General features: G+C 39.8%; 1 protein-coding gene across 1 annotated transcript in view; it reads left to right on the top strand.

Moving 5' to 3' along the window:
- The window catches only part of lrrc7 (leucine rich repeat containing 7), a 138,643-nt gene that overhangs the window by 14,178 nt on the left and 100,523 nt on the right, over positions 1-23,942 (top strand). Inside the window, exon 2 of the mRNA XM_063500601.1 lies at positions 13,780-14,080. The gene's annotated coding sequence lies outside the window, so the exon portion shown is untranslated. The remainder of the gene's footprint in view (positions 1-13,779; positions 14,081-23,942) is intronic.

The following is a 23,942-nucleotide window of genomic DNA, read 5'->3' as shown; positions in this document are numbered from 1 at the left end:
CAAATGCTTGCAGGCATGCAGGTCCCCAACATGCACTCAGACACATACATATTCCAATTAATATGATCTTCAAAAGAAAAGGAATCCAAGAACGCTCACATATACAAAACTTGTGCTGGTGTGCTGTGTATCGGTTAGCTAGCCCACTCAGAGCGCTGCAGAGACAAAGACAGAAACAGAAATACCAAAGTAGGTTAGAGCAAAGCATTCTGGGATAGCAGGATACCCCCTGGGCTTCTGCAAGAGGCTCTCTTTCTTTCTCCTTCTTACTGCTTCTAGCTCTGACTGACTCTCTGTTCTTTCCTTTACTTTTTCTCCCACATGTTTTACTTCTTGCTCTATTTCTTCTCTTTTTCTCCTCATTCATCTCATTTCTTTGTGTTTCTGCTGTTTGACTTGCTTTTGTCTGTCTTCATGAAGTTGTGCTTGTATGCACGAGTGTGAGATGAACATATCTTAATGACAGAAGTAAAAACAGATGTACTGAGTTGAATAAATATATTTTATCAGGTATTTTTATTACATTTTTGATTGGCTATTATTTCTATGACTGTATTATAATGAGATTAGTGTTCCGCTTTTGACCACTACTCGGAGTCGAGACAAACATATTGCTCTGTGTGATGGAAGGTACAAAGCCATGCATGCATAAGTGTTGAAACTCTAATATTTCATGATTGGGAACTTCCTAAAAACAAAGTTTGCTACTTTCTAATTTTGAGTTATTTTTTTTTAAATAGAAGGAACTACACAAGATGGCAGGGTACACAAGACTGTGCCTCATTTCTTAGAAGTATGATTGTGAAAATCTAATTTGCAAACCTTGTCAAGCTGACAAGTTTGTTGCAAAAAATCAGATTGCTGAAGATGTTTGTAGAAGTAGTCATAATTTACTAGTTTTGGAAGCAGTGAGGGTGTTAACAGGTCAAAAAACGAGCAACTAAAACTGTTAAAACTGTTTAGGCTCTTTTTTATATATGGACACCAGCGTTTTTGGTAATTAGTGTGTAATGGACAATGCAAGACGATTAATCTTAGAACTGCAGTACAATACAGTTATTCTGACCAAATGCTTGAATACAAGTCATGAAGAAAAGAACAAGGTTGGCACATAAATCAAAGTTGATTGTTAAAAGCTGATTTCCACATATAAACTTCTATTATAAAGGGCTAATTTTCTGACCATTTCTTTGGATACTCGGGTACAAGGAGAGCCGAACTGTCATCTGATCACTACCTGGTGGTGAGTTGGATCGGATGGCTGAGAGGCCTGGCACACCCAAAACTACAGTGAGTTTGAGCGGTAGTTAGTGTGTCTGGCAGAGTCCTGGAGATCTTCAACAGCAGTTTCCACACCAGATGGTAAAAAATGACGGTAAAGTGAGCTGTCAAGCTAACAAGGAATCTTTTCTTATTTAGCTTGTGGGACTCTGAAGGCAGCTGACATGTACCAGCAAGCCAAGGAAAGTGCTGAATTGGCAAATGTTGAACAAAAACCTGGGTATAGTAGGAGTTTGGTGAGGCTGTAAAACGAGGCTTTGGATCAGCCTCAAAGAGATTTTGGCAAACACTCAAGAAGACTGAGGAAGGGGAGTGGCTAATGCTCACACTGTGTACAGCGGGGAAGCAGTGCTGTTGGTGTTGCGGTTGCTGAGCGCACCTTTGATTTGGCAGGCTGGGTTGTTTGTTCCCCTTTTTAAAAATACGAATTAAAGGGTATGCTGAAGTTTCACACTTGGCACCACTGGCTAGGTCTGTACAAGAATACTGAAGTTGAGGGTCCTCCATGGACAGTCTCAAGACAACGCAGTATTACGCAAAACACGTAACACACAGTACGTCCACTGTGTCTATTTCACACTTTGCCTCCCCAAAGCATGATATGGACACGCATGCAGAAGTTGCAGTAACAGCAGAGATATTTTATTTCAAGCGACATGAAAATAATCACAGCAAAGCGTTTCAAGAGACATTATTAACACATTTATATGTAAATACATATTAGCCACCTAGCTTAATCGCTGCTCGCATAGAAGGACCCTGGAATGTACTTCAGGCCTTCCTTGGTCACTACAAATTTCTTTGCTTTAAATATGTTATCTCCCCCAGCTGGTACTGCAACCTCTGCATGCGTGTCCGTTTTGACGCTTTGGAGAGGCAAATGTGAAATGAACACGGTGGACGGGCGTGTGTATTACACGCTTTTCCCGTGATATCGTTATGGTAATACTCTCGGTTTACCAAACAATATAAGTCCCTGCCACCAGCCACAGGAAGCCATAGGTGTGTAATGTAGGAATGGATGCCTCTTAGTTGAGGCATTTCAGATATTTCCTGGTAGCTCAAGGATCGAGGCAGGTTTTAGTCATAAATGCTGACTGCTGTTTGTTGCTGTGTTCACTGAGGTGTATTATGACCTGATGGCTTTTCATAATTTACTGCGTGTTTTGCTTGTTTCTGTGCATCTTAATAAAGATGCACTCTGAGTCTTATCTTTAAAATCTGTCTCTATTTCCTTCCTAAAATGACCTTGATCTGTTGTATTTGCGATGATGATGAGGGTTGCTGATCTCTGTTTTCAGATTGGTGTTTTTAAAGTAATTTCTGTGACTAATGAAACGAGTTTGGGCACGCTTTTGGTTCCCAGTGATTTTTAGAGTGGAACAAATGAAACTTAGACAGGAAAGATGTTTTGCCTAATTAAAGTCGAGTGATGATTCTGTTATTCAACTTTATTTGCCTTCACGACCATTAGCATGTGTCGGCATATATCAACATTTAGCAGGAGCTTATTAAAGCGAAAAAAATCCCACCTGTCACTTCCTGGTAGCACAGCATTCAGAAACAAAAGAAAACATAGTTAACTTTGCACCTTAAATAATCCTGTCATAAACATTGAATCATCCGTACATTTGCAAATTGCGCTTCGCCCCTTGGTTCAGTCAGTTAATTTCATTCATTCGGCCCTTTTCTTTCTTTGTTTTAATTAACATATTGCTTGAAAAAAACGAGAGAAGCAAACAAAGTGATGGCCTGAGAGAGAGGAAAGATGGAAAAGGGAGAAAGGGGGAAAAAAGGGGGGTTGGCAAATCTGTTTGGAAATCCAGAGAGTAGTTGAAGTCTTGCTGGCTTGGTCCCCAGTGTTTGACTGTGCCCACTATAACACTTTGAATTGCAATGAAAGTCTTCAGGGACTTTTTTCTCTGGCTAAAGGAGGCTTAATTGGTACCAGCTTTTATTGTTGTAGGCCATTGATAAACAATACTCCCACCCCCCGGCTATAAAGCAACTTGTCACATTGTTTACTGTATATTTGCAGATGAACCAGGAGACTTACACGTGTGTGTGTGTGTGTGTGTGTGTGTGTGTGTGTGTGTGTGTGTGTGTGTGTGTGTGTGTGTGTGTGTGTACTAGATGGTCGGTAATGCCAGAAGCTGAAAAGACAATGAAAGATACCAGGTTCAACTTCAGAGATGAAAGGTACAACTGAGGGTGATGTGAAAAAAGAGCAAAGAAAAGAAGTAAAAGGGTGAAGGGAAAAGGGTGAAGATGAAGAGGAAGAGGAAAGGTAGTTAAGGAGACAGGAGGTGCCACAAAGAAGTCAAACAAAAAAAAATATGGGATGAGAGCAGAACAAAAGGAGAGATGAAAGAAGACTAGAAGAAAGAAGAAAGTGAGGGAGGGGGGAAGTGAGGAAAGGAAATGTAGCGAAAGGAAAAGAAATGGCAGGTGAGGTGAGAGAAGGAAAGGAGGAAAGGCACATGAAGAGGAGAGGAGAAGTTTCAGGAAATAAAGACATGAAAGGAAAAGACAAAGTGATAAGGGGAGAGAAAAGTGAACAGGAGAAGAAGAAATCGGACATGAAAGGAAATGAAAATACAAATACGTAAAGAAGAAAAAGGGCAACATGGAAGAAACGATATGAGAGTGGAGGAATCACAGGGAATATGGGAACATTGTGAGTTTCACCGCCTCGGGCAAAACTCCATGCATCCCTCCTCACGTGCCTCTTTGCCCACCCTCTTCCTCCTCCTTTTGTCTTCCTCATGTCTCCGCCTTTCTTCACTCCACCTCTTCCCCCAGCTCCCACATGCATGCAGATGATGGCATGTAAGGATTGTTGCCCCTCTGTGTCTCCTCGTCTCATTTTATCAGCACACTAAAGCCACACAGGCCTCACATTTATGTGTGTCAGGGTCTTTATGTAGATCGTGTTGTCATTCGTGCGCGTGGATCCCTTTCTCTGTGTGAGCGTCCCAGAAAAGACCGACCTCGGGGAGTTATGCTCTACTTTCCCTCCTTTATTAATTCACCCTTCGCTCTCACTCTTGTTTGCCAGGCTGGACGGGGTGGAGGGAGAGAGAGAGAGAAGGAGGGCGTAAGAGAAAAAGGCAGGACAAACAGAACAGGTTCAAAGCAGAGTCGAGACAGACAGTAAACACTCGCTTATTTGGTTCCCTGGCACTTGTATTTTTTTTTCTTTTTAAATAAAAGTAGAGATAAAAACATTAATGCAAGTTGTACTTTACGTCTGAACATATGACGCTGAACATTTTCCTTCTTTTAAAGGCAACCCATTTTCACCACCAACAATCGTTACACAAATCCTTGGAAAACTGCAGGTCTTTGTCCAACAGGAGGCAGTGGATTTGTTTTCTTTTTTTTCATTCCACAGATAAGAACAGGGTGAAGCAGCCAACAGACTGTGGGTGGGCAGGGGAGTCAGCACTGGAAAGAAAAAGACTGTATGAGCTTTTCAGTACTGATGGTGAAAACCACTGAATAGTTTCCTTCCATTTTTTTTGTCTGTGCATGCATTTGTTCAGTGTAAAATCTCCACTCCAGAGGTTGATGACAGTTTTGCAAATGCTGCCATAGACTGCTGAATTAAAGTTCTCATCCAAAGAAGAAGCTTGGCCCACTGGAGCCAGTTGTACATTCTTTGTTTTGTTTGATAGCCAGGCAAAGCTTGTGGTTTGTTCGGGAAATCAGTTACTAACGAGCCACAACCTGTTGTCAACTGTGTCAACACATGCCTGTACTTCATTTTTATAGCATTTCCATGTAACCATCCATGTTATTAATTGCTTACTTAATATCAAAAGGTTCAAACTGACCAGCTGGTCTATGTGGATTTTACATGTTCTACCTGTGTTTATGGGTTCTCTCCAGCTTCCCACCACATACTAAGGACATGCTCATGAGATTGTTTCTAAATTGGCCGTGGGTTTCTATGTGAGTGTCAGTGATCGTCTGTCTCTTTGTGTTAGCCCTGCAGTTGGCTGGCACCCTGTCCAGAGTGTACCTCACCTCTCAGCCCAATGTCAGCCGAGATTTTAGAAACATTCTCCACATGACCCTGAATGGGATAAGTCATTTAGGAGATGGATGGCTTTCATTGTGAGATTTTTTGACATCACAAAACATTATTTATATCAAAGCCTCCTTAATGTAAAGTCGGCATTGTAAGACACAGTTGGAAAGCAATCATATAATCCTTGGAGTAAGAATGGGCTGAATGGATATCACTGTGGAATAAAAACCAATTAAAAAAAGTTTTTTAAAAAATCAAGACAAGACAAGGGCTAGCCCATGCCTGTTTCAACATGGAAGTGGCATAAAAGAATGCCAGAAAACACAAAAATTGATCGATTGCACTGATATCCAACCTGAAATCCCAGCATTAAAAACTGCTATGACCCTTAAAATGCTTATTCTTGACACAAGTGGTACATTCAAAAGGAGACTGCTGCTCAAAGAAAGACGAATGATCTGAGAATTTCACATTTCTACTCCTTTTTCGCAATGGTTACATTAATGCTTAATACCACCAACAGAAATAAAAAATGATATTTATTAATAATTGAAAGGTTTGATTTTTTTTTAAGTTTCCGTCAAGATGTTGCATGTAGAGGACTTGCAAACCTTATGCAACTGTTTCAGCAAACATGATATATAGGCTTGAAATGCTATCACAAGCCCCTGGATTCATCACAAAAAATCACTCTGTGCCAAAGAATGACCAAAGCTCTTGCTGGGTGACCATGTATCGCTTAAAGTACCAGCTGATGCAATTTTGCATTACTCTCTTTGCAAGTCAAAAGTATCTGATGCAACCTGTAAGAAGTGTTGCCTTCTACTTTAGTTGCGTTCCGATGCAGACGACACTTCTAATTTTAAAGCAGAGTGCACTTTCTTTGAACTTTAAACTAGCTCGTGTTTAAACTCACGTGATGCTGTTGAACTTCTAGTATGCATTAATAAACACGGTAATATAAATGAAACAAAACAACACTATACTGATCACACACTGATCAGTCACGCAATGAAGAATGCCGATAATGTGTGACTGATAAAATCAATCATAAAATATTGAGTAGACTGCCATAATAGCCCCAAAACAGCTCTGACCATGGACATTTGACATCTGAGGTTGTCATTTGGCCTCCATGAGATGAGAATCCTGGAGATACATCATTAGATTAGGATTTGAAAGTTGGAGACTTGTACCTCGAGCCATTACTGAGCAGTTTTTGTGCTGTCGAAGGGCACATTGTCCTACAGGGTCAAGCAAATGCTGTTGGGGAATGTAGATGTAGTGTGTGCTTTGTTTACATTATTGTAGGTGATACATTACTTTTAGATAAATGCCAAAAGAAGGCTTGAGTTGAGGCTGATCTGTATACTCAAAATTCAATCAAGTCTCAATGTTATCAAGTCTTTAAGTGATGACATATGAACCCTGCTTCTGGATCCAAACTACTCTGAGTTTATTAAGGCTGTTGTGCTTTTAACATGTTGTAATTCTTTGTATCTTGTTCTATTTAATCTGAACAAGCCCCTAAAAAAATGCAGTGATCACTGTCGGCCTCTCTGGTTTTTTATTACCACTATTCATTTTAAAGCTCAGTTTTTAAAACATTACGATGTAAATACATGCAGCAGTATATTAATGACTAACCTCATATTGTGGATGGATTATCTCAGTTGTTCTCCTGACTGAAGTTTGGTCCGTTTACAGCATCCTGCCATGCGATTGCATTTGTCCCTAACCATCGGGAACTCTCACGTTAACTTTTATCAAGTGGAAAAAAGCAAGCGTTCACCTTCCAGTGTGTGTGTTTATATTATGCTAACAAAGGTGTGTCAGTAGCACATCACATAGCACATCATTATATACCAGCTAGTTCAACTTCAGTAATCCTACAAAACCTCACTGCTGTTTAGTTTTCTGTTTTCATTTATGTTGGAAGTGATAGCAGAGCAGTATGCATTCGTTTTTTAGAAGTCCCTCAGTCACAACATGGTTTATTATGTTTAGGTGGAAACTAGCGAGCTAACTTCCTGCTCACTTGCTAACTAACGCCGTTAAATTTCATAAATTCTGTTTTCATGGATGCCTGGATGTTAAATATATTGGACCCGGAAACGGCGAATGACATCAGACTTAAAGACCAGATAGTTGGAAATCTTAAAAGATGTTTTTTTTTGGTATATATAGCCTCTTAAACTAATATTTGGCATATCTCAGCACAGTATGCAGTGCATACAAAAAACAAATCTGAGGAAGCTGATGGAGGTCAAAAGAAGATGTGGTGGGCCTCAAAAACTACAGCAATCTACAGCAGATGACAAAAAAAAAGCAAAGATAAAATGGAACGATAAGGAATCTAACATCCAAAGAAGAGCTTTGAATGTCCTTCAAGAATCCTAGAGAACTGTTTCTAAAAACTACTACAATAAAGCTTGCCTAAGAGAGTTCAAGCTTTGTTGAACAATAAAGATAATCATACCTAATATTGACTTGTTGACTTGTTTTATAGCTGGTATTTCCATATATGTTTGCACATTTCAGTAAATCACTGCACATATTTCCCATTTCCTAGCAAAATGAGGGTTAAGACTTCGTGCACATTCATGTAATATTTGATGTGATTTGTGTTTTTCAGTAAGCAGCAAGGAGATATCTGTGTGATTCATGTCAAAAGTTGATTTACTTATTTATTTTTTATGGATTTATAAGTTTGTACATGGCTATTCATGCTTTATTATTGCCAATGACCAGTTTCCTGGGGAAACCTTTAGTTTTGTTGCTTTAAGCATCTGAACCCATCTTAATCTACTGACAGGGGAACTTGTTGAACAACTACTTTGGTACCTAAACTTGGCTAAATTGAAATGTTGATATTGTACAGTCAGGTCCATAAATATTGGGACATCGACACAATTCTAACATTTTTGGCTCTATGCACAACCACAATGGATTCCAAATGAAACGAACAAGACATGCTTTAACTGCAGACTGTCAGCTTTTATTTGAGGGTATTTACATCCAAATCAGGTGAACAGTATAGGAATTATGACAGTTTGTATATGTGCCTCCCACTTCTTAAGGGACCAAAAGTAATAGGACAATTGGCTTCTCAGCTGTTCCATGGCCAGGTGTGTGTTATTCCCTCATTACCCCAATTACAATGAACAAATAAAAGGTCCAGAGTTCATTTCAAGTGTGCTGTTTGCTTTTTGAACCTGTTGCTGTCAACTGCCAGGATGAGATCCAAAGAGCTGTCACTACCAGTGAAGCAAGCCATCATTAGGCTGAAAAAAACAAAACAAACCCATCAGAGAGATTGCAAAAACATCAGGCATGGCCAAAACAACTGTTTAGAACATTCCCAAAAAGAAGGAACGCACTGGTGAGCTCAGCAACACCAAAAAACTAGGAAGACCACGGGACACAACTGTGGTGGATGACCAAAGAATCCTTTCCCTGGTGAAGAAAACACCCTTCACAACAGTTGGCCAGATCAAGAACACTCTCTAGGAGGCAGGTGTATGTGCGTCAGAGTCAACAATCAAGAGAAGACTCCACCAGTGTGAATACAGAGGGTTCACCACAAGATGTAAACCTTTGGTGAGCCCCAAAAACAGGCAGGCCAGATTAGAGTTTGTCAAACAACATCTGAAAAAGCCGTCGCAGTTCTGGAACAACATCCTATGGACAGATGAGACCAACATCAACTTGTACCAGAGTGATGGGAAGAGAAGAGTATGGAGAAGGAAAGGAACTGCTCATGATCCTAAGCATACCACCTCATCAGTGAAGCATTGTGGTGGAAGTGTCATGGTGTGGGCATGTATGGCTGCCAGTGGAACTGGTTCTCTTGTATTTATTGATGATGTGACTGCTGACAAAAGCAGCACAATGAATTCTGAAGTGTTTCGGGCAATATTATCTGCTCATATTCAGACAAATGCTTCAAAACTCATTGGACGGCGCTTCACAGTGCAGATGGACAACGACCCAAAGCATACTGCAAAAGCAACCAAAGAGTTTTTGAAGGGAAAGAAGTGGACTGTTTTGCAATGGCCAAGTCAATCACCTGACCTGAATCCGATTGAGCATGTATTTCACTTGCTGAAGACAAAACTGAAGGGAAAATGCCCCAAGAACAAGCAGGAACTGAAGACTGTTGCAGTAGAGGCCTGGCAGAGCATCACCAGGGATGAAACCCGGCGTCTGGTGATGTCTATGTGTTCCAGACTTCAGGCTGTGATTGACTGTAAAGGATTTGCAACCAAGTATTAAAAAATGAATGTTTGATTTATGGTTCTTATTCTGTCCCATTACTTTTGGTCCCTCAAGAAGTGGGAGGCACATTTGCAAACTGTTGTAATTCCTACACCGTTCACCTGATTTGGATGTAAATACCCTCAAATAAAAGCTGACACTCTGCAGTTAAAGCATGTCTTGTTCGTTTCATTTGGAATCCATTGTGGTTGTGTATAGAGCCAAAAATGTTAGAATTGTGTCGATGTCCCAATATTTATGGACCTGACTGTATGTCTGTTATACCTATCACACAAGATTCCCAAAAAGTTCCAGAGAAGGAGAAAATAATCCGTAGAATAAAGTGAAAAGTTTCACCAGTAATTTAAAAATATTTAGTTGATAATTGAAGCTCTCAAACATCAGCATGCTTTAGACAGTACAGCCACAGTAGTCACAGTACAGAAACAACAACCAAAAATGTCTGATAAGAGAGAGGGGAAGTACGCCAAATGCAATATAACCCTGCAGAACTGTTTGTATTTGGAGATTTTATTTAAGATGATTGAAAAAGAGAGTACAGTTCTACAGTGAGACTGCACTGTCTCTAGATGGGACCAAACATTTCTGTCAATATACAGTACAGCTGTGTTTGTGTGTGCTGGTATCTGAGCTAACCTACTCTGTCTCTAATTATAATCATACGTTTGACACAGCCTTTGTCTCCATAACAGACCTCACAATCACTCATGCTTTTTATTCCCATGGTAACAAGCATCCCCATTATTGGATGTCATTTGCATTACTTGGACAGACAAATTGACACACAGACAGACTGCCTCTGTTGCTGCTCTCTCATTGGTTAAATGTACTTCACTACCAATGGAAATTTTAATTTTACTTTGCTTAGCAATAATAACAGTTCACTTGTGATAATGAAGTGAGTTTAAAAAAGGAAGAGTGATATACAAGTTTGTACCATATTGAGGGGGCAGTGGCTGGGGCCATGTACCATAAAATCTTGGTAGAGCACCTCTTTCCCTCAGCCTAAACATGAGTCGGGGATAGATCGTCCACCATGACAGTGACCCAAGACATACCATCAAGCCACCAAATGAGTGGCTAGAGAAGAAGCACATTAAGGTCATGGAGTGGCCTAGCTAGTCTTCAGACATCAGTACTATAGAAAGTCTGCAGAGGAAGCTAAAGCTTAAAGTTGCCAAGCAGCAGCCAAGAAACCCAAAGGATTTGGGCCAAAAATGGCTCCTGAGATGTGTGCAAACCTAGTGACCACCAACAACAAACAGCTTTACCATGTGCTTACCAACAAGGGTTTATCCACCAAGTTCTAAGTCATGTTTTGCTTGGGGATAAAATACTTATTTCACTCAATGACACGCCAACCAAGTTATGACTTTTGTTGATTTTTGCTCCCTCTCCATAAAATTAAGAGACTGTTCATTTCTTTGTAAGTTAGCCAACCTACAAATTCAGCAAAGGATCAAATAATTATTTCCCCCACTATAATCTTCATTAATAGTTTTGCATTATGGATTTAATGTATCTTTTAAAATATAGCAAGAAAGAGTGTTCAAAATATGTTTGGTTTTTTTTGTTTGTTTGTTTTTTTTGTTTGTTTTTTTTGCCTGTCCTGTTTGGCTCTTTTGCCATCAGAATTATTGTCTAAAGGCAAAGAAAGATGCCCAACGGATTTACTTTACCAAATGGACCATCCCAGCCTTGCCGTAATGGTCTATTTGATTCACCTTTTATTGTTTATTTTATTTTCACTTGCTGAATACGGGACAGACTTGACTGGGGGAAAGAAAAACAGCTGAGAAGAGGGAGGGGGAAAAAGGGCAAAAAACAAAAACCAACAGAATAAGTAGACAAAAAATACATATATCGATCACCTGGATCACCTGTTGAGAAAGAAAAAAGAAAACAAGCAGAAGAAAACGAGAGTAATAGAATAAACAACATCACAGTGATATATGGGAATATGACAGTAAATACTAAATATTAAACATTATTGTGCAGCACGTAAGATCGACAGCGCACAGTGTGCTTTGAGGTAGGAGCCAAAAAGGGTGTAATTTGTGTGTGTGATCACCCATGTGTACACCTGTGAGCATGAACGCGCTTGTTTTTAAAAGGTTCCTTCATGTAATGATCTGCTAGAGGGTGTGGGGGGCCACTGCCCCGTCCTCCAGGGCATGAAGCAGGTATGGAGGAGATCAAAACTCCAGACATCCAGAGGCCCCCAGAACACAAGACAAAATATGTTTGTTTGTGTGGAGCAGTAGACTCCATGAACTCATGAATTATTTAAATATATTAATTTAGGTAACAGCAGCACAGAAAATCAGAGGCACGTTGTACAATTTGGCTCAAAATTGAATTTAACTGACATTTGCGATTTTTTATATAAAGCTGGCGATGGAAAGAAGAGCCCCTTTGAAAGCTCACGGTCTAATAGCATAATATAAAGCCTGAAAAACAGATTATACGGCAACTTGGACCACAATTACATTCATAGCATTTAGATAAACTATGTTTACGTGCATTGTGGCTGGGTAATTAGGGTCTGTATGCTCAATAGCAGAAAGAATATTATATCCTAAGAAGTATGCAAACAGAAGGCTCATGAAAGAAATCAAAAGCTACAGGAGTAGAAGAAAACATCAGTATTTATAACCCTTCATTTCAGTCTTTACTAAAGACTGCTGTTGTCTTCCATCAGTGCCACAACACTTACTTTGTTATACCAGAGATCTGACAAAACACCATCCCAGCATTGTCACATTGAGATTTTATGCGCAGCCTAAATGATTGTGTTAATGGAGATAAAAGATCTACTATGTTTTTTTAAGTGACAACTGAAATAGCATTTTGAGTTAGAGCAAACACAAAGTGTACCATAGATCCGTGTCATTCAGGGGGTTTTAAATAATATGTGATATTAAAATTCAGTATATTAGTTTATTGAATATAATACATTATTTGTGTTTTTTATTGTAATTGTGGCATTTTTCATACACATATAGAAGAAAATCTTTTCTGTATGTAATACAGAAAAGGTTGCAATGTGGAAAGGAAACAGTTTTACTTTATCATTGTTGGGTTTTTCTTCATTTTTTGTTTTCAATCCACTTTCAGGACTTGAGTATGACAAATGAGATAATACTACATAGGCAAATATTAGCAGCTTGTTATACAAACAAATTGTTATCTAAAACATAAGAACACAGTATATAAATGATGTGTCATGTAAAGATAGTGCATATACTTTTAAATGCTGATAAAATAAGCTAACAACAGTTATTATTTTTGTCATTTTTGCTAATTAAATCCAAGATAATGGCTTCAGCTGCTTTTGTCTGCCTCGGTCTGACATTTTTTAAACACTTTTTCAAAAACTTCTAAGAATGTAGGGCGATAAATCTGCAATTTTTATCACTAATTTAAAACATTGTGTTGTGGTACACATGTCCATCCCTGCTTGATTCATTCTCTCTACAGCGCACACAGGCGCAGGCTTGATAATTTGGTACTATGAGGCGTCCTGGTTTAAATGTGGCCACCTTCATCTGGCCACTGTCATCTTTGGCTTTGAGGGTCCAACTGTGGACTCTTGGACTGAAATCTGTTGGACACTCTTGGTCATATCCAATGACCAGATTCTCACATAAAAGCCTTGTCATCTTTTAAAAGATCCAAGTGGTCCTAACATTATTTCTAGGGAGCGATATAAAAATAGCAGCTGAAGGTGATCCTGAAATGCATGAGATGATGACACTGAAGGGGAAATTAGCAAAAGTTAAACTTTAAAGAAAATAACATTTGTATTTGTTGATTCCCCAAACTTTTTGAATTAATTAGAGCATGACTGTCATGTTTCAGCCAGGATCCTCTTATTTGTGTGCCCATAGAGCATGAGCATTGCTGTGGTCTCTGGAGAGCATGTTTATTATAGACTTCTGTTCAATAAGCAAGCTGATTTCCTGTTGGTCCTCTGATCATTTGTGTTTGTGTGGCTCAGAATAAGGGGTCATCTGCGCTTTATGGGCCAATATGAGCTGTAGTGGAACATATGACCATGACACTAAAATTGTTGTGTTGCCCAACACTGCCCCCGTAGGTTTCATTTGGCAGGTGTAGAGGTATGTCTTAGTGAACAATTAGCTACTTCACTTCAAAAACTATTTTCTTTTTTTCTGTTCACATAGGAAAACTGTATGAAGACGACACAAGAAGAATCAGCTTTGACAGACAGACGGGGAGCTTAACAAAAACTGAGAAACGGCTCAACAGAACGACAAACACAAACATGTTCAGCAGAGTGTGGTACCCGTAAAGCCTTGTGGAGGCCCAGTGGGTGGAGTTATAAGGAAGCAGAGATGAAGCTGACCAACCACAGGCCATCACCCGGGGATATAAGCTCCACCCACCACTAATATCCAGGGTGACTGATAGACAGACCAACACCTCTTGCAGCGGCACCTGAAACATCATTGGCCCATAGTACAGGTAGGAATTGCATTTGTCAGTGCAGCAGCTTTTCATCTTTGTCCTTGATTGGGTCGAACTGGTCGGAGAGGAGGAGCACACAGGTTGCTTAGGCAACTCTAAAAGAGAAGCAGCCGGTGGATGACATTTATTTTGTCACATGAGCCATTGTATTGTCATCAGAACTTTTAAACAAAGACCATGATGTACAGCAACTTCCAGCCAAGTCAAGTTGGAGGCATATCATTATTAAGGTCTATAATCAAGATTGCCTTTATGAATACACATTCAGAGGGTTTACGGGAAGGTGCAAACCACTGGTTACACCCAAGAACATGTAGGCCAGATTACACTTTGCCAGAAAACATCTAAAGCAAGGCTGCCCAGCTTTTCAAAAATTTCTAGACTAATGAAACCAAGATAAAGTTCGTACCAGAAAGATGGGAAGAGAAAAGTACAGAAAAAGGAAGAAACATGATCTGAAGCATACCACACCATCTGTCAAATTTCATGGAGGCAATGTTATGACACAGGCATGTATGCCTGCCAGTGGAAACAGGCCACTAGATTTTAATTGATGATGGTGATAGAAGTAGTAGGATGAACATTAAAGTGCACAGGGCTGTACCCTTTGCTCAGATTCAGCCATATGCTTCAAAACTTAATACACTTGGGTTGCACTTCATAGTCCAACACAAGTTTCTCGGATGAAAAGAAATGAGATAAAACACCTTCCAGTTACTGAAGATAAAACTAAATGCAGAAAGACCTACAAAGAAGCAGCAACTGAAGGTTGCTGCAGTGAAGGCCTAGCAGAGTATCTAAAGGGAGTAGAGTTGGATGTGTCGAGACCGGTCTCAAGACCACTTTTACGTGGTCTTGGTCTTGTCTTGGTCTCAACAGACTTTGGTCTTGGTCTTGGTCTCGGATCCCTCGGTCTTGTCTTGGTCTCGCTGTCTCGGTCTTGGTCTTGTCTTGGTCTCAATACCCTCTGGTCTTGGTATTGTCTTAGTCTTGGTTTAGGCGGTCTTGACTACAAGTCTAAAAGGGAGGAAACAGCATTTGGTGATGTCCATGGCTTCTAGACTTCTTGTTACAAAAATAATTCCTATTTTTAAAATGATGTCCAATAACTTCCTCTAAATTTAAAAATGGGGCACTTGGGCAAAAATAGTTGTAATCCCTGAGCAGTTAAAGCAAAACTGCAAAAACTGTATTAATTTAAGGAACAATGAAACACAATAAAACTAATGAGTGTACTTAAAGTTGTAAAGTATACTTTTTTTTGCTGTTGTTGTTAACAAACAACACAATAGGTGACATATATGTTTTGCACGTAACCCTTATTGGGTTTACACTAAAATGTAAAGAGTTTATAATTCTCCAAATTTAGACCTTCATTTCAATGACACGACAGCTGCCATTTTAATAATATCAAACAAAATATCTGGATTATGTTACACATCTGATGAACAGACCTTTCAGTCATCAGTTCTCTAAGTAACGAGTGATTCATTCACACTTCTTCTCCTCGAGTCCTTCTGATATTCATTGGATTGGAGCAAATTGCTTAGATAGCTAAATAAGCCTCAGTTAAACAATCGGGATTGGTGCAGCTTAATGGATTCCTGGCTCCCAACAACATATTAAAAACAGAGTAAACCATTAAAATGTGACCTTTGTGTCATGATACCACCCTTGGTTCTGTGTGTATTTCTCAGTGGGTGTTTGTGTGGGTGTACAAGGGCCAACCTAAAGTTGAAGTTTCATTGTGTTTTTCTCCCTGTGACTTTCCTTTCTCTTCTTCTTCTTCTCGTCTCTGTCACTCCCTCGCTCTGTATTTTCTCTCCATCTGGTGTTGCCATGGGAACCCTGCCCACTAATCCCTGTTCACTGAATCAAGAAATGGAAGGTGTAGTTTTACTGGGGTGGTCCTATCAGAATCACTAGATGGCATCTCAGACCCATCTATCAATCCTGATCTAGGTGCTCATTGCAGTTTTGGAGATGTCAGCCACATGTTTAATCTGCACACAAAGAGAAATGTAAAAAGGTCAGTTTGGAGTTTCTGGAACTTTTACAATTTGTTGATGGACAGAAGCCAAATACAAGAATGTGTGCTTAAGTCAGATTAATGTTTCACCAGCTATATCAGGCTTACCAAAGTTTCAGCAGCTTAATACATTGACTGAGTGGCATCAGGCTCCGCATCTCACTCTTCAAATGACAGAGATTGATTTTACTTCTCAAAATGGCAACATAGCCCTTTACAAAATAAATAAATAAATAAATTGACTGCAATGGGGAAGTGGACAGGGCAGTGAGTGTCAGGCAAGTGTTAAAAATGCTAAATGTAATAGAAAAGTTAACACAAAACCAAAGGGGGGCAGTCATTTGTGCACGGCTTTCCACAATATTTCAATCAGGTTGAGGTCCGGGCTTTAACTGGACCGTTGTATCACCTAAATTCTTTTGTTTTTTCAGCCATTCTGTTTTAGATATGCTGCTGTGCTTGGGATCATTGTCCTGTTTCTTGATCCAAGTTTGGCCAAGCTTTAGCTGGCCTCATATTTGACTTGAGAGTACTTTGGTGTAAAGATGAGTTCATGGTCAACTCAGTGACTGCAAGGTGCCCAGAACCTGTGGCTGCAAAATAAGCCTAAATCATCACCACCGTGACAATTGGTATTAAGTGTTTGTGCTGATATGCAGTGTTTGGTTTCACCAAACTTTGTTTCTGTCTTTCCGAAATGCCTTGTTCCAGAAGTATTTGTGGTTTGCTCTGATGCAACTTTGCAAAAGAAGAGGCTTTCTCCTGGCAACGCTTCCAAACAAGCCATACCTGTTCAGTGCTTTTATAATGGTACCATCATGACTGTTAACATTTAACATGATGACTGAGCCCTGTAAAGTCCCTGTAAAGATGTAGTTTGGGTTTGTTTGTTTTTTTCAGGTTCTCTGAGCATTTCATGGTTAGGTGTGAATTTCTGGGAATATCAGTAACCAACAATTGCATTAATTGCTTATGTCTTTCCTCCTTGGAAATGGGTTAAACACACACTCAATGCTCCAGACAAGCAAACTGCCATAACTTATTTTTAATAAGGTGCTCACACTTGCTGCTGATCAATAATCAAGTCCTTTTGATTATCATCACCTTCCCATGGAACAGTAAGGCAGTAAGGCTGTACTTACTTTTCATACGCACTAGTGCAATGTCTTGGGTTTGTTTTTCAATACATAATGGCATAGGGTAATATGGCAGGATTGGTAGTTCAGCCAAGGTTTCATTTACCTAATTTTAAGACCCACTAAGGACCAGATTAGATTATGTCCTGTTACATAAAGCCTTAGAATTTAAAGAATGCACACTTTCCTTTAACAATGACTATATGTGTTGTATTTAGAGCTACATGGTAGTCATTACAAATGCCATCTAAGCTCTGAGATATGAGTGTGCATACATGTTAAATCCACATATGACTTGATGGCAATGCCCATGAAGGCAGTCTCTTGACTGCCTGAAGCCATTTTTTCATGCAAACTCAAATATATTTCTTGGTTTGAACTTTATTAGTTATTCCCTGCTACCTTGATAGTCTTGGAGTCACTGAGGTGGTGTAGTAACCACATCTCATTAGATCTCTATCTCTTCCCGGCTGGAGGTTTCTTCCTGTTAAAAGAGAGTTTTTCCTTCCCAGTGTTGCCAGGTGCTTCCTCAAAGGGCGTCATTGCCCTAAATTCAATAAGCTTAATTGAGAGAAGTAGTTGCTACAGAAAACCTTCTCTTTTTAGCTTATTTCACTCTCAAAATGATTTTCCAACATAATGTGATTCTCAAGAAATGTTTGAGGCATCACTCAAAAAACATTCAAAGAACATACTTGTCAAAGTCAAGAAGCGAAATCCTGCAGAGAGGAGTGCGATTAAAGGTGTGTAAATAACCTTTATATCAACTGTGCTTTAACCAGCCTGCTACATCTGCAGGCTCTGATATAATTAACTGCATCAGTGGCTGTTTTGGGGGGGGGGGGTTCAAAAGTGTACACAAACACACTCCTGTGTTATCCCTTGAGAACTACGTTTTTTCTTGCTGAGTCCTCAACAGACTCAGTGGGGGACTCACTGACATGAGGGAGCTGTAATTAATACAGAGAGAAGGGTGTACTTCGTGTACCATGATGCACATGCAAAAATGTTAATAATTTAGATTAGACTGTTTCTAGGTTTGATATGAAGGTGTGTGTATGCAAAATGATCTTAGCAGGACTCCTGTTTGTATTTTTTTCATCTGCGATTTGAAATGGCTCCCTTTATTTGCAACACATGCCATAATTTGGATGGTAGCGCAACAGAGAACAGTTGGGCAAGTCCACAGTTATTGAAGCAGTTGCAAATGAATCCCGTGAGACTGAATCTTCAGGCTGAGCTGAACTGAACTGAGTTAATGGCTTTTGTGAACAACTCCTGCGTGACTCACTCCTGGGGCCACATTACAGGAATATCCGAATGAGAAAATCCTTTCTTGATCCCACTTAAGAAAGCAATTTAGAGTTTCTCCGAGACAGAAAGAGTGTTGCTGAATGCAACGTCAATCAAGCTGTAATGTAACAATCGGCAAATCGCCCTCAATCTGCTGCAGAGGCACAAAATAATTTGATGTGATAGCGCGATTCATGACTGACTGTGCTTCGAATATAGCAACAAAAAAAAAAATACTGCGCATGTGCCTGTGTGTGCCAACAGATGAGCTGCTCTGAAAAGACAAGTCATGATTTGCTTCATTATTTTAAAGCTCATAAAGATGCGAGTATGAGAGGTTACTCATCATTATGATAGCTATCCTTAATAGATTTTTTGCAGTGTGTGATGTTAAAGGGCTGTTTAATTTAGAATAAATTCATTTAAACATTTTAGGAAGCTCACATTTGAATTGATTGATTTATCGCAGCAGCATCATTTTGCATCAAAGCTCCAAAAGCACATATACATACAGTGGATATCCAAACAGAACCTATAGGTCAGGGGTGGGCAACTCCAGGCCTCGAGGGCTGGTGTCCTGCAGGTTTTAGATATCACCCTGGGTCAACACACCTGAATCACATGATTAGTTCGAGAACTTTAGGACATGTTGAGGAGGTCATTTAGCCATTTGAATCAGCTGTGTTGGATCAAGGACACATCTAAAACCTGCAAGACACCGGCCCTCGAGGCCTGGACTTGCCCACCCCAGCTTTAGGTGGATACTAGCAGTGAATTCACAGGTGTCGAACTCCAGGCCTCGAGGGCCGGTGTCCTGCAGGTTTTCGTTGTGTCCTTGATCCAACAAGGCTGATTTAAATGGTTAAATTACCTCCTCGACATGTCTTGAAGTTCTCCAGAAGCCTGGTAATGAACTAATCATTTGATTCAGGTGTGTTGGCCCAGGGTTGATATCTAAAACCTGCAGGACACCGGCCCTCGAGGCCTGGACTTCGACACCCCTGGATTAGAGGGTTGAAGGCAATACTGTTTATATAAACTATGACTTCACCTATTGGTTTTGGGCTCTGCATTTTAAGGCTCTATTGGTGGCATATACTATATTATTTTTCTCTTTTTTTTTTTTTGGAGTTAGAAGTGGCCATATTTGGAAAAGAGGATGGAGTTCTAAGTTCTAAGCTATGGTTGGCTACTAAGATACAAAAATCTTCTTGGATAGGCTGAACCTCACATTCCATAAAAAGTACTCCAAAAGGCCTCAGTACTTTGGAGATGTCCCCTTTCAGTGGTTCAATCATGTGGTCATGAGATATCCACTCGTCCAGTATCCCCCCAAAAAACTACAACTGTTGTATGAAGGGGGAAATTGCCGAAAGAGAGCAATGTGTTTTTCATGTTTTTCATACTAGGTTTTGTTGCGTAGTCTCACATTTAATATGTGATTCTATATGAAAAAAAACAAACATTTTTTGAGCCACCCTCAAGTGGCTGCTATATGAACTGCAACTTCTGATGCCTGGCTTAATTTTTCAGCACTTGAGGTTGCCACTTGGCAGCGATGCAGGGCCGCAGCAGCGCTGACACATCAGAGGGTGAGATGGGAAAAGTTGCAGCTTAAATAGACTGCCAAATTGGCAGGATGTGTTCAGTGTATCACGTGAAGAGAATGAGGCACGTTTGTGTGTGTGACGCAGTGTCGCCGGCCTTTACTAACTTGCATGCGTCACTCCAAGTAATATGAGGATAGATATATCACTCTCTCCTTACAGCGACACAGGTTAATTGCACAGCACAGTCACATGAAACACTGCAAGTGTTCATGTGTGTTAAATGGCAACACTTACAGCAGCACAACTCATATGGCCGTGATTCGACTGAGGCAAGAACATGCTTAAGGTGTAGCCACTGTTATCACACTATGATTAAGATAATGTGACCATGCACTTAGCCTGAGCATTATCACATTAACATATTGTTGCTGCTGAGTAACATTAGAAAACACTTGCAGAGATGGGCTAAAACGAGAGCTATGCAGGTGAATAAATAATCAGCTGTAGAGATGTCCTGGAGTATAAATTAGAGTGAGAGAGTGAAAAGCAATCACGGCTACTTTCTAAACATGGATCATTTGGGGAATTCCCTCTTTGGCTAAAGTGTGGGGAGTTGGAGCCATTTGGAAAGCTCCCTGCTGGAAGTTTTTCTTTTTGTGGTCCACATATATTTGGGAGTTTGGCCAGATTCATTTTTAGAGAGTTTTATGAGCATCAGTGAAGAAAATAAAAATAGAGTCCTGCCAGTGACTTAAAATGTAGAATATCAACGATAATCACTTAGTTTGCTTAAGTTATTTTAACATCAGTTTGCAAGAAGTCAAAGAAAATAGCCATAAAATAAAGATAGCTAATTTAATCTACATGTCTCCTGACGGTCCAGACTCTTTTTATTAAACGGCATTTCAACAACACAGGGTCGTTTATCTCCACAGGTATTTTTCAAACCACTTTTTCAAACCACTTTGTTGCTTTTTTCTGAGATTTTTTAGATTAAGCTGGACCAGTTGTTCTCGAAGTGGTCCAAAAACTTCTGGAACTATTGCTAAGGGTTCTGCAAAATATTACAGTATGCCATAAATTAGCAAATTATGATGCATTAACAAAAATTGCACTCAGTGTTGTTAATCATTCGTGGCAAAGGAGCACACACTTTGTGTCTGTTGAGCCAATTCAATTTCTGATATGACCCCAACATTGTTCTTTTTGTAGAAATGATGGTAAGCAGCTGCTTTATCAGTGTTAGGATGATAAGGAGTCCTTGGTTATCTTTCTTGTCCGTAACGTTTCACCTGGCCAAGTTTAAAAACCACAACTGAGTTATTTATGATGAAATAATTTTGTCATGGGTTTTATCCGGGTTTTTAATGCTTTGTGTCTTGTTCTATTGAATATGAACAAGCCCCTAGAAAAGGCAGTGATCACTGTCAGCCTCTCTCGGTTTTTATTACAACTATTCATCAACAGCATGTTTTAAAGCTCATTTTTTAAAACCTTACAATGTAACTAAAGCCCAGCCCATGCAGCAGCAGTATATTAAATACTAACCTCGTATTGTGGATGGATTATCTCAGTTGTTCTCCTGACTGAAGCTTGGTCTGTTTACAGCATCCTGCCATGCGATTACATTTGTCCCTGACCATCGGGAACCCTCACGTTAACTTTTATCAAGCTGAAAAAAGTAAGCGTTCATCCTCCAGCTTCACTGTGTTTATGTTATGCTAACATAGCTGTGTCGCTATCGATCACGTAGCACATCATTATATACCAGCTAGCCCAACTTCAGTAACCCTACAAAAGTCACTGCTGTTTAGATTTCTGTCTTCATTTATGTCGGAAGTGATAGCAGAACTGTACATTTGAATTTTTCAGAAATCCCTCAGTCTGAACATGCTATATTATGTTTAGGTGGAAACTAGCGAGCTAGCACTCTGGTAACTTCTAACTCCATTAAATGTCATGAATTCTGTTTTCATGGATGCCTGGATATTAAACTTAAGTGTTACACCTGGTAGAGCAGCAACCCTGATCATTTTATTAAAGATGAAAGAATTTAGATTTTAACTCTCAGTGATGCTGCAGTGTTCGTTTGACTTTGGACCTGAAGAGGAGTTTGGACCTGGAAGCAGCTAATGGACGTCAGACTTAGAGACCGGATAGACAGTTATATTGATTTAAGTAGGAGTGTGTCTGTTCTACTAGACATGCGTGAGAACAACTTAAAAAAAAAAAGAGAGGCTCAAAGGAACCTCTTGTGTAGAGACAGTGTAGTGCTTGCGTTAGCTGTTGCATGGTTACATAAGCTTATATAGGTACATAGGGAGTTGTTAAATTATTAAGATTTGTGGTTTAGTAAAGGACTTTTATTAATTTATTTATTAATAAAAGTCTATTAATAAAAGTTTTGTCATTATATCTGGCCAATAAATTTGCCCTGTTACCTCATGAAATGGTAGCCTGTGACCCTTTTAAACTAATGTTACTGATATTTATTAGACTGACTTGAAGTCTATCTTGTCATTTAACTCTCGGAAGAAAGCAAATGTGCTCATTTCCTTTCATCTCCAGCTATCCTGTTTTGATCTGGTCAGCACATCGCATTATTGTTGTATTATTATTATCACAGTCTAAAGTCTAGAAATCAATGCATTCATCCATCCGTCTTCATCTGTTTGTTTGCTCCTCAGCTGTCTTCGCTTCCTATCCTCAGGTATCCTTTCCTTCCTCTGTAATGGCAGGAATGGTCGCCATAGAAACAGAGAGCCTATGGTGAAGTGAGAGAAAGACTGAGGAAGAAAAGAAAGACAAGCAATGCGAAAGATACAAAAGGAGGGTGGGCCAACTTTAAGGTCTGCACTTCATCCATCTTTGCCTCGCAGCAGTTCCCTACTCTTTCTTTTTTTTTTTTTTGGAACTTCTCCTGAAGCTTTCATCTGTTACTTCTATCCATCCCCCCAGCTTTGTTTCTAATCCTTCATCTGTCCCTCTGAGTCCTGGAGTTAAGAGCCACTTATACCTCTTGGGTCTGACAAACACAGTTTATGATACACATAACTAATGTGTGCTTTCCATGCAGCAAGACCACCCCACCTTGATTGTAAACAGGGGAGGATAGATTCTCGATAAAAAAAAAAAAAAGAAAAACTGTAAAAAGTGCTTGTTAGCTGCAGCATTTACTTGATGCTGCACTTGCTCTGAGCTGATTTAAAGTGACAAATCAAAGTACAGCACTTGTGTCTCCTGAGTGGAAGGCTGCATCATCATTAAATGGCTTTCGCTCGGCATGTTTCTTAAAATAAATGCTGTCAGTTTAAGGTCATTGTAAACTAAAATAACTACAGTGATGGAGGCTTTAAGAGACTCATACCAGAAAAAAATGTCTAAATGGTGAAATGCTTATGCCCCTGTGTGGAGGAACCTATGTGCTGGCGAAGGAAAAGAGTATGTATTTGTGTGTGTGTGTGTGTGTGTGTGTGTGTATGTGTGTACGGGTTCGTACTATCCTGGTGGGGACCAAAATCTGACTTTTACTATCCTGGTGGGGACTTTCTGCACCGTGGGGACCAAAATCCAGGTCCCCTCGGGGTTGAAAGCAATTTTCACACTCAAAATGCGGTTTTACTGTCAGGGTTACAATTAGGTTATGGTTAGGTTTAGGGTAAGGGTTAGGGTTAGGCATTCATTTTTAATGGTTAGGGTTAGGGTAAGGGGCTAGGGAAAGCATTATGTCAATGGGATGTCCCCACGAGGATAGCAAACCAGACATGTGTGTGTGTGTGTGTGTGTGTGTGTGTGTGTTTCACTGTTTTAATCTCATTCATATATTCATCAGCAGGCAGAATGCTGACGCA

Source organism: Pelmatolapia mariae, linkage group LG17, assembly GCF_036321145.2.
Source record: "Pelmatolapia mariae isolate MD_Pm_ZW linkage group LG17, Pm_UMD_F_2, whole genome shotgun sequence".
In the NCBI taxonomy this organism is placed as follows: domain Eukaryota; kingdom Metazoa; phylum Chordata; class Actinopteri; order Cichliformes; family Cichlidae; genus Pelmatolapia; species Pelmatolapia mariae.
This window is presented reverse-complemented; position numbering and strand designations above follow the sequence as displayed.